Raw genomic sequence first — 12,809 nt, forward strand, 5'->3', positions numbered from 1 at the left:
ATGCGGAAGCCATTGTCAAATGTCATATATATATATATATATATATATATATATATATATATATATATATATATATATATATATATATATATATATATAATGGTAAATCAAACTCTTTCAACGAAGAGATGATGAATCTTATTATTATTATTATTATTATTATTATTATTTTGTTTGTTTCGTTTTGTTTTGAAGTGTAGTGAATGCTACATAATGTACACAGGTAAATATAGACCTGTGGTCAAAAGTGGCCTTCATACAGCTATTGAAAAACAGCAACAAGAAAAAAATTTTAAACGTATTTTTCTTAAAAAAAATCGATCTAAAAAATCCGAGAACATTATAAGAGTCATATATATATGAGTACTACATATCGTGAAAAAAACAACACTACAGGAGTCATTTTTTATATCAATTTTCAGATCAATGCGTTTAATAGTGTGGAAAGACAAGTATAAAAAACAAATTTAAGAATTGTTGAATTAATTATATTTTTCTGGTAGAAAAATTCAAATTAGTTACGGGTGTCTGGCAACAATATCGGACCTGCCACATAGTTAATTACAGAGATATCAGACTGTTCTAGAACAATCTGTGAAACCTTCTTTGTAATTCTAGAATACGGTATACTATAGAGCGTTTCACCATTAGATTGCAGTACAGGAGTAAATGGCAATGCTTTTCCTTATGCCCATTGTTGCCAAACAGCCTGAATTTTAGAAATAGTTTTTTTTTACTAGATATGGATATATTATTGTAGAACATTGTATTCTCTATCAAATAATCTGTTTTTGTCCATATCAAGAGGAATTTTCAAATATTGAAATAAATTGAAACAGTAAAATCTTACCAATGGCAAATTCTAACGTCGCGTTAAATATATCACGTCATAAGTTCGGAATTATAAGAGATACAAAGTTGAAACTTAAACAGGTATTGGCACAATGTTTGGTGTCAATGTTAGAAAAATTTGCATTCAAAAAATTTTTTCGAATCTTAAAATAAAAAGATAAAATGTAAGAGAAAGTGCGTACACTATTGCAATGCAATATGTAAAAAGTTGACTAGTGAGAAACTTTTTTATTTTTCAGGTTAGATGGGAGTGCAAAGCGAGAAATATGTTGAGAAATGATTGAAGTTATTTTTTTTTAATGCAGGTCGATATCTTTCTTTATTTAGGTTTTGTGACGTTTAGTGTTAAGAGTCAACTTTCCAAAGCGCGCGCATCTGACCAGAGGAAAGGCAGTGATAAATGTTGCCAATGTTATTTTCCTTATAATGTTTGTTTTAAAGTCACTGATATAGAGTTTCTTGCTATACCGATGAGTATTCACTGTTGATGCTATGGGAGCACGAGTCTATTGCTTAACAGAAGTATGATCGCAAAATCGAATCCTGGACCACCTCTACGAGAAACATTGCGTCAAAAAAGCGTTCATAACAAATAACTTCGTGAGTTCACAAAACAGAATGAAAAGGCTCTTTGTTCTTTTCCCCCTATGTTTCTTTAGGAGGCATGAAAGAAACAAAATATATTTTCGGAGGGTTTGATTATTCTGTGTAGTTTTGTTTCTTCGCCCAACTATCTGTACCTTGTTGGCTGTCAGGAAACGTGATTTAAAAGTCACAACTTGTGCGCTTGTTTAGAACAGATATAATAGGTATCTTTTCATTCTTCTGTTTCCAGTTTGATAATGTGTGTCTGAGGAGTCAGAAGTGAGTATAGAAACCAGGGCGATTCAGTTCCTATTCATCATTACATTTGTAGATTGTTGAAATATTTAAAATATTTGATGTGTTGTGTGCGTACTGGAGAGTGAAGTACGGAAAAGACGTTCAATTAGTAGGCTGCGTGGGAGAGAGTGTGAAATAGTGCCGAAAGTGTTTAAGTGGAAGCAGTGAAAGTGATTAAAAGGTATTTAGGATGCGTCTTTTTCCTTTTATTTTATGTACAAATCTTTTGTTAATATTCACAAATGCATTTATAATTTCTTTTAACAACAGAAACACAGACCAAAGCTTCAAACCCACTGTATTTTAAACTATAATATGTAACGGTTTCGGATATCTAACATATCCTTCCTCAGACACTATAGAACATAAATGAAAATGCAGACATAGTCATTATTATGAACAATTTTCTTTTAAAGTTCTTTTAACAGACATATATATAGTCATTGTTATGAAAAAGTTTAAATTCTTTTAACAGACATATATATATCGTCATGGTTATATAAAAAAAGTGTAATTTCTATTTGCTGAGGCCTTCAGTCAATCCCTTAAGTCTCCGTGTTCACTTTCCAACCAATCACGTTCCGCCATTTTTGGTTCTTATAAGGGCCTTTTTATTTTCTTCTTGTCTACGCTATCCAAACTTCCTTGCCATAATTCATTAATAAGTAGCCCTCCTGTCCAGTTCATCAGTTTATCTCTTCCTACTATAGTGCGATGGTTCATTTAGACCTCCTGGTATTTGTTAAATATCATACTGTTGTTCCGCGGCAAAATCGGATCTAAACCATCGGAAGTGGGGAGCAGCCGTCTTCACAGTATACTTAACGATGTAACTTGATAAACGGAATTGGATTTGCGGATATTTTGCGTTTTCGCAATACAGACGAATGAGCGTTTTCGTACGTCATTTTTTTCCACACGTATCACTATCACACTACTCCAGTTTTACTCTTATCCAACTTCAGTAGCAGTATTTTACCCATTGCTATTCCTTAGTTTGCCGCACAATTGTTACAGGAAATTTCTGTGTGAAACTGTTTAGTCTGTCATTTATTTCAATCAGGAGCGGATCCAGGACGGACTTCTGGGGAGCGGTGGGTTGTAATACTGCTATTTAGAGCTACTTTTAAGAAGTCCAAGCTTTGGGATGTGTTTTATTTATATATAAAATAAGAAAATTCCCTCTTGTGGGAGCGATCGCCCCCCTGGATTTCAATCATGTTTTCTATTCGTTTCATATGTTCTTTCGATTGCATATTGCTCTTATCGAAATTTTATTGCAACGATATATAAACCATCATAAAAAGAAATTTCTATCACGCAATTATTAGACTGCTGTTTCATACCCTTCAATTAGCCGTTCCAAGTGAATTTAACTGAATGGAATGAAAAAAAGGGTTCAAAATATATGAATTTAAGGAAAGCTTTATTTACAGACTCTGTCACTCTTTTTGTCTTTCTTTCTTCAGAAGAAAAAATACGGCGGAAGAAATGTGGCAACAGCGCAGTAGTAATCGCGTGACTTGAGGCCATTTTGGACTTTGACCCCGACCTTTGTGACGTCATAGGTCAAAGGTCAATGACCTTGGCCCGGGGTCAATGACCTAGGGGTACTTAGGACCACCCCTTCTAAATTTTGGCAGGGGTACCTTGGCCCAACCCCTAAATTTTGGCAGGGGTACATAGGACCACTCCCCTTAAATTTTGGAAATTGCCAAATCTAAAAATTGGGTGTGTTAGCCTAGGACCATAGTATGTACCTCCATCAGTATTAAGTGTCTATGTCGTCCCCTTTTATGGGTAAAAAATTGCCAAAAATTCAAATTTCGGGGGTTTTTGACCTAATTTATCCCCTTTGATGAGGTATTATTACCCTATATGGTTATATGGACGTATACAGGGGTCCATTACCTTTCATAAGATATGGGTATATTAATGCACCCCTTGAAAAATTTGGGAGGGGTACCTTGGCCCACCCACCCCTTAAATTTTGGAAATTGACCAATTTAAACATTGGGTATTATAGTACAGGACCCTAATATGTATCATGATAAATTTGGGTGGTCCACCGCGTTCCCTTCTAGGGGTACAAAATTGCCAAAATATAAACGTAAGCAATACGTTATACCACGTGTTTGGTTTTTGGTCGATTTTATCCCCGTTGATGAGGTGTTATTATCCTATATAGTTAAATGGTCATGTATAGGGGTCCTTTCCCTATCATAAGATATGGGTATATTTGTGCACCCCGGGAGGGGTACCTTGGCCCACCCCCCTTAAATTTTAGAAATTGCCGAATTTAAACATTTGGTATTATAGTACAGGACCTCAATATGTATCATGATAAATTTGGATGGTCCACATCGTTCCCTTTTAGGGGTACAAAATTGCCAAAATATAAACGTTGTACCACGTGTTTGGTTTTTGGTCCATTTTATCCCTTTGATGTGATTCTATTACCTTATATGATTACAGGGGTCCATTTCCTATCATAAGACATGGGTATATTGTTGCACCCTTCTTAAATTTTGGCAATGGGGGTCCACTGAAATTGTCCAATTTAAGCATAGTACAGGACCTCACTATGTTTCGGTGGTCCTATTGTCAAATTTTTAAGTACAACCACGTGTTCGGTTACTGACTCAATTTATCCTATTTGATAAGGTTATAAGGTATGGACGGGTATCCCCTTTCAATTTGGTAGGATCCTTCGGGTGTAGTACAGTCACGTGATAAATGATTTGGTTTTGATGCGCGACGAGGTCCCTGGTCAACGTTCTCTAGGAATTAGGTGGAAACTTTGCCCAGGGTTTTCGTCTTATATCGCACAGTTCTTTAGGAGAATCTGATAACGTTGTATGTGGAATGGACAATAAAAACATAAATAAGCATAAATTGTATTTTATTCATTTTTCTGGTTTCTTCTTTTTCTTTCTTATTGACAATGTTTGTATATTGAGCTGGGTTTCTTCATTAGACCGCCTCCTCTTCTTGATTGTAATGATTGTTTCCATGTTTTGCAGCATAGCACCCGTTTGCAAAGCTTCGTATTGTGAATTCTGTAAAAAAAGAACGAGGAAAAAGATGATTAGTATAGAAATAGATGATGATTAAACAAATACACTTAAAATGATAAATATGATAAAATTACCTGGAAGGTATATTGCAGCAGTCTACGATCATTAACCGTGGGTACTGTTGTGAACAAATATTGAATTTCACGCAGAGATTTTCCTTGGGCTTTACAGCACAAATAAAAATAAGCATAAAAGCCACATACAGTTGAACCAAGACTGCATTTGGCTATTATTATATTTATAGTACATACAATGGAGTTTTAAGAATGCAACATGTTGTGGTACATAAGGAGGAAGGCCATAGCTGTCAAAATATTCTCCAACACTGCGATTATCAATATAAATTGCAATCCAATGGCTTCCTAGTTTTGTAGATGGATCTGTATTTACAATGATTGCCAGAGGAAGAGAAATCCGTGAGGGCAACTCATCGCTTGCAAATACCCCGGTAAAATGATTTCTGAACAATGGACTACCGTTTAAAGCACTAGCTAATTGTAATGTATTCAACATCGTGAATGGAAATGATACATAACGTATACGTACCTTGTAATTTAAAAGTCCAGGATAATGTTGCGCTGGTGGTCGATCTCTAGGAGTGAGGAAAACTCTCCATACACAATACAGTTTGCAGGTGCTGCTAATTTCTCTTGGAAATGAACTTCCAATCGGATGGCTCCATGTCGTTGTAAATTCCAATAGTGACAATCTCCAGCAGAAGAATCGGGAGTTAGGTCAAATACAAACAGTGTATATCCATTCTTGTAGTCGGCTTTTGAAATTGTATTTCCAGTATTGGTAAAATGTATGCCAGAACCTGAGAACAATGTGTGGTACGATGAAATGTAGAGATTTTCTTCAAAGTTGGGTTGCAATGGTTTTGAAGGTACAGCTTTTCCATCCACGTACAATGTGAAGAAATTAATGTTTAGATGTTGAAATTCAAATGGATTGGTTGTAATAGTTCCACTGGATGCTTCATTCGATGTAAATCCTACAATAATACGATTTGGCAATGTTCCCATAAACAGGTTATCAATAGTTTTGGATTGTATATCCTTCGGGATGGTAAATGATTTCATTTGAACCCTTGTCAGAGGATACTTTGCCGGTGTAGATTGTAAAATTTTATTGTGTGCCAATTTGACACTAGGGCTGATGCTGACTTTTTTCACCTGCAACGATGCATCTAGAATATTGATTTTTGCATTGACACCACTTTCATCGGCCATGAGACAAAAGTTGCAGGAATAAGTTTCACACGTAATTCCACTCCATGGATTAAAAATTCACAGGATTGATGATGTAAGAAAGCCATCGTTGAATTAATCAAAAATATCTGGTGACGATGCCAATGATCTCTTCTTCTTATGTGATAATTTACGTCTCTTTGTAGGATTGATGGTGTTGTTGATCGTTGGAAGGTCAACCTCAAACTGAGAGCAGTCATCCCATTTTCGTTTATGATATCCACTTCCCAGCATAGTTTTCAACTTATTTTTAGCTTTTTCTTGTAAATTTGTTTTTGCCTCTTGCATACGTTGATGAAACGATTCTTCCAGCGGTTGATTCGAGATCACAACATCATTAATCATATTGACACCTGATTTTAATAATTCTTTTCCCACAGTTTTAGCTCCTTGCTTCACAAGTGGTAACACTGAACGAAATAAGCCACCAAGGAAACTTCCAATGCCATGTCCTGCTTGATAGGGACTTCCCACATAGACGTTGCCGATACCGGATAACGCTTGTTTTTGGTAGTATTGCAAATACGGATCAGTCATGACGACGACGACGGAAATGTAGTTTTGTACACACCGTTCCAAAGGTGAATGGCATACGATGACCTGTGCTATCCCTTATATCGATTTGTATTTGCTCAAAATTCATTTTTTCCACCGGAACATAATGTGCAGGATTAAAGATTTGTACTGCATGACTTCCAAAAGTATGATTCACAGGATCCATGTTGACAATTCGTAGCAAGGGTACCATTGTATCTCCAACAATGACAGATTCAATAATGTCACAATAGACGTACATTTGTGATGGTAAACCTAATCGTACATCCGGCGTATATTGTCCCTTTTCCATATCTTTTAAATCACTTTTCGGGTCAAATCCAAGCATTAAACTAACACTTGGTGAGATTTGTACAGAAGTATGGATTTCCTTATTGGGATGTCTTATGAGGCATATATTATTAGTTGCGTCATGGGATATAAATAAATTGGTTTCTTTATGATGTATATTAATTGCATGAATAAGATCCCGTATATTGTTATAATAGCGTACAGGGATCGTTACAACCTTCCACGGTTCCTGATCATTACTACTTGATGATTTGTAATATATTTGATTGTTTTTACTGTTAATGTTCAGTAAAGAATGTGGATAATGAATCTCTACAATTGCCACATCCCATTTCTGGCGAAACTCTACACGTCGTTGTAATTTCGTAATATATGAAGTCAATGTATTTTCTGGAAAATAATCCATGGAACTATTACTGGGAAGTGTAACGTAAAAATCTTGATCAGGTTCCATTCTTATTCTTCTTCAATGAAGTTACAGGGATCCACGAATTGAATGAGGAAGGATATCCTTTCCACTGGACGAGATACTCCTTTCTGCGACCTTTTGTTCTTGTACGTAATATTTTATCGATGAGGCACGTCGAAGGGAGCGGTACTGGTTGTAATTCTTCTCTGTAGAAAACACCATCGATGAGTTGATGATTTAAATCCTCTAGTCGATACACTGGTGGGTTTCTTGGTACAATGGCTTTTACTCTAAATATTTCCCAAGTCCAGTTCTCGAGGTAACCCTTGTCAAAGATACGTTTTGTTTTACTTATACGAACAGTATCACCAACAGATAAATCCGTATCTTGTTTTGAACGTTGTAGCTTTTTGTCGTATAAGTTATGCCACACCTCCAGTAAATTGTCCTGAGAAACGTTTGCAGGTGCCATTTTAATACTGGAATGCCGACTTTCATTGTATGCTTTTACAAGTAAAGGCAATACTTTGATGTAATTGTATGTTTGATATTTGGTAAAGTATTTCCACATACGATGTTTCAATGTCTGATTAAATCTTTCTGCGATGCTGGATTTAATATCTGGATCCTTTGTTGTAACATGTTGCACGTTGTGTTTCCTGAGAAACTTTTGTACTGTCTTGTTGGTAAATTCAGTTCCTTGATCACTACGTAGCACAATTGGTTTCCTGTCCTGGAAAATCATTTCAAATGCATTCACTATATCCTCGGCACTTTTTGATTTTAGTGGTACAGCCCACCCGTACCGACTAAACACATCAATCACTGTAAGAATATAGCGGTAATTGTCATTATACCGTTTTGAAGTGATTGTAAATCATTTAAATCACATTCCCATTGATCATCAATATTGTTGACAAGATAAAAATCTCTATGGAAACGACGATGTACAGGACGATGTAACGTGTAGGTAGGTTGTTTGTTTAACCAAAGTTTTATTTTGGCTAGAGGTATAGATTTTCCTGTGGCTTGCCATAATTTCTTTGCAGTAGAAAACGATGCAGGATGTGCTGGATTGTAGTAAATGGATTTCAACTTTTTGTTCATGGTTTGTACGTTGACCATTGTGGAATGATACGTTTTCTTTTTGGTCGGACTTCTAAATCATCATCTTCTTCTTCTTCTTCTCCGGAAGAAAATAATTCAGGTGCCGGTTTTGGTGGTGCAGATCCTTCAGATGCTGTTGTACTATTATACTTGACAATAAAGTTTAATCACCGTGGATTACCAATCAATTCTTGAGGTGTGTTTGACGATGCAAGGTAGTTGCAAAACAATTCCCAGCCTTAAGGATTAGAATGTTTCCTCGGTCGAGTCACATCGCACATTAAATCTACAATATTGGATCCATGTAGTTTATTATCGTTGATGTACACTGTTCCTTTATGATCCCACGTAATTGCGTCATCTTGTTTTAAACGACGGAATAGTAGTTCGGCTTTCTTACGATACATTTGTGGTATTGCGGCTAAAATTTCTTGTTTCGTGCTATCGTCAACATTTGGGACGTCACCATCAGGTTTCATTGATGTAATTGTAAGTGATATTGGTTCTTCTTGTTTACGTATCACATAAAGATATTTCTGTAATATTCTATTGTACTGATTCCATTTTTCTTCATCACTTGGATACGATGTATTCAATATAGATTGCATTTCACGATCGAGATTAGATTCTCGATTTTCACTCACACGGGATGATGATGCATGCATTCGTTGAAGCATTTCTGGTGGCACTAAAACCATCTTCTTGCTATGTTCCATGATGTTTATTGTTTAAACAAAATACTGGATAACACACTTCCTACAATAGGTGCAAGTAATGCAGGTAAGAATCCTCCTTGTTGTACGGCTAAATGTTTCTTCTTTTTATCCAATGATTTTGTATTGTCTACGAGATAGCGGAGCGTGTTCTTGTAACGCTTTAATCTTGACTTCTGCGCATTTGTCAGTGAAACATTGCCTTTTAAGACATTATAACAACATTCACAAATACTATGAATTAATGAAGCGTCTGCGTTGGCAATAATAGCTTTACGCAATCTTGGTTTAGCTTTGTGCAGAGTACATAGCAGATCAGCGTGTTTCACTGTAGGAGACATCGTGACAGACTAAGTCATTCTTTTCACATGCACAATAAACATGTTTTGTTGGTATGTAAACATAATGATGCAAATCGTCGGGAAAAATATTTGTACGAAATCGCATTTCATCGGGTGTATCTTGTTTAAGATCCATCAGTAAATAACCATGTGGATTTCTTGCGTCTGCATAATTTTCTTGTAGAAACAGTGGATGCTCAGGCATGATTTGATAACTCATATGCTTGATTTGTGACTTGTCACGTGGATTTTTAAACAACACCAAATACGAACAATTTAAACTCATAATTCTATTTGCTTTACTTTGATAAAATACATTTTGTGTTATAAAAATCACACTATTATTTCGATGATGTGATCCTTTTGTGAACATATCAACAATATCACTATTCACTTCTCGCATATGGTCATCAATAATAATCAAATGTGGTCCATCTTGAGGCTGAAAATCTTTCATTCGTGGAAGTCCTTCGTGAAATTCTACTGGAACCGGCATTGTTGCATACACGTCTTGCCATTCTGCATAATACCAGTATATCTTACGAAATATTGCATTGATCATGGTTGGGAGATGTGACAGTAATCGCTTTACAAAATACGTTTTTCCACACCCACTAGGCCCTTGCGAGAATACAGGTAAATGGATGTTTCCACTGTGTATCCATGATGAACACTAACACCTTGTTTCAAAATGATGCGTATTTAAAGCGAGTACAAACATTTTCCGCCTTATGCAGAGTCGTTTCGACGTATGATTAGCGTCATACTAAACTACTGACTACTGCAGGAGGCTTATGTTAGTCCAACTCTTTAGTATGGCACTAATCGCGCTTCAACACGACTCTGCATAAGGCCCTTTGTGTTTTAGTTTGTAAATTCTTGCACTCACTGGTGTGAAAAGGAAAAAAACCGTTCATCTGTTTATTGAATAGTTGAAAACCGTTTATTTGATAATCGAATAGTTGAAAACTGTTTATTTGTTAATCGAATAGTTAAAAACCGGATAAAGTTTAACGGTTAACCGTGAAAGCTGATCACTGTTTGATTTAAATTCTATTTGAAAAATTTTTCGTTTCAAATTTGTTTTGAAATTTTTTTCAAAAATTTTTTGAAATTTTTTTAAATTTTTTTTTCAAATTTTTTGTTTGAAATTTTTGTTTGTAAATTTATTGTTCAAAATTTTTTGTTTAAAAATTTTTCGTTTCAATTTTTTTGTTGAAACTTTTTCGTTTCATAATTTTTGTTTGAAATTTTTTCGTTTCAAATTTTTGTTTTGAAAATTTTTAGTTTCAAGATTTTTGTTTTAAAGTTTTCGTTTCAATTTTTGTTTTGATTTTTTTTAGTTTGAAAGGTAAGAAAAAGGTTTAAATGCCATGAATCTTGTTCAAAGTTTCCACCTAATTCCTAGAGAACATTGACCAGGGACCTCGTCGCGCATCAAAACCAAATCATTTATCACGTGACTGTACTACACCCGAAGGATCCTACCAAATTGAAAGGGGATACCCGTCCATACCTTATAACCTTATCAAATAGGATAAATTGAGTCAGTAACCGAACACGTGGTTGTACTTAAAAATTTGACAATAGGACCACCGAAACATAGTGAGGTCCTGTACTATGCTTAAATTGGACAATTTCAGTGGACCCCCATTGCCAAAATTTAAGAAGGGTGCAACAATATACCCATGTCTTATGATAGGAAATGGACCCCTGTAATCATATAAGGTAATAGAATCACATCAAAGGGATAAAATGGACCAAAAACCAAACACGTGGTACAACGTTTATATTTTGGCAATTTTGTACCCCTAAAAGGGAACGATGTGGACCATCCAAATTTATCATGATACATATTGAGGTCCTGTACTATAATACCAAATGTTTAAATTCGGCAATTTCTAAAATTTAAGGGGGGTGGGCCAAGGTACCCCTCCCGGGGTGCACAAATATACCCATATCTTATGATAGGGAAAGGACCCCTATACATGACCATTTAACTATATAGGATAATAACACCTCATCAACGGGGATAAAATCGACCAAAAACCAAACACGTGGTATAACGTATTGCTTACGTTTATATTTTTGGCAATTTTGTACCCCTAAAAGGGAACGCGGTGGACCACCCAAATTTATCATGATACATATTAGGGTCCTGTACTATAATACCCAATGTTTAAATTGGTCAATTTCCAAAATTTAAGGGGTGGGCCAAGGTACCCCTCCCAAATTTTTCAAGGGGTGCATTAATATACCCATATCTTATGAAAGGTAATGGACCCCTGTATACGACCATATAACCATATAGGGTAATAATACCTCATCAAAAGGGATAAATTAGGTCAAAAACCCCCGAAATTTGAATTTTTGGCAATTTTTTAACCATAAAAGGGAACGACATAGACACCCAATATTGATAGAGGTACATACTATGGTCCTAGGCTAACACACCCAATTTTTAGATTTGGCAATTTCCAAAATTTAAGGAAAGTGGTCCTATGTACCCCTGCCAAAATTTAGGGGTTGGGCCAAGGTACCCCTGCCAAAATTTAGAAGGGGTGGTCTTAAGTACCCCTAGGTCATTGACCCCGGGCCAAGGTCATTGACCTTTGACCTATGACGTCACAAAGGTCGGGGTCAAAGTCCAAAATGGCCTCAAGTCCCGCGATTACTACTAGCGCGCTCCATTTACTCTGTACTGCAATCTAAGAGTTAGACGCTCTATAGAACAATCTGGAACGATCCAGGTAAGTCTGAAAATGTTTAGTCTAGGACAGTGTTTCCCAATTAGTGGTCTGCGGAACAATTTAGAAGCTCCGTGAAATTGTATTTACACCTCACAAGTTATAAAAGATGTGAATAATGCTATCGGCTTTACGGTGCGTGATTATAACTTGAGTAGGGAACGAGACGGATCAGTGGCAATGTGCTCATTTTTATCACTTTGAGTCCCTGACTCGATTTCAGCTCCCGGCAAGTGGACTGTGGTGGACAAACACCGTGTACTAGTTTTTTCTTGGGATTCTCCCATTTCCTCACACTTGTTATTCCACCATTATTATCTATTTCATCGTCTTTCTTAGCATCGGTGTATAATGTGGGACGTTAATTTCTTTAAAAACTGAATAGGTTTATAATTTAATTCTAGTTAGTATTTAATTAATATTCTACGTCTCTCTCCATTACTATTGATATACCAAAATTTAAAGGTGGAAAAATGAAAATAAATGTGTAGTTTAACGTCCACAATTATGCACCGTGGCTTTGGGAGACGGTGACAGAGAAATCAAGCAAACCGGAGGAAACAGGAGAACTCCGAGAAAACCCAG

The sequence above is a fragment of the Thermobia domestica genome, chromosome 2 (assembly GCF_964235325.1).
Source record: "Thermobia domestica chromosome 2, izTheDome1.hap1.1, whole genome shotgun sequence".
NCBI classification, from domain to species: Eukaryota; Metazoa; Arthropoda; class Insecta; order Zygentoma; family Lepismatidae; genus Thermobia; species Thermobia domestica.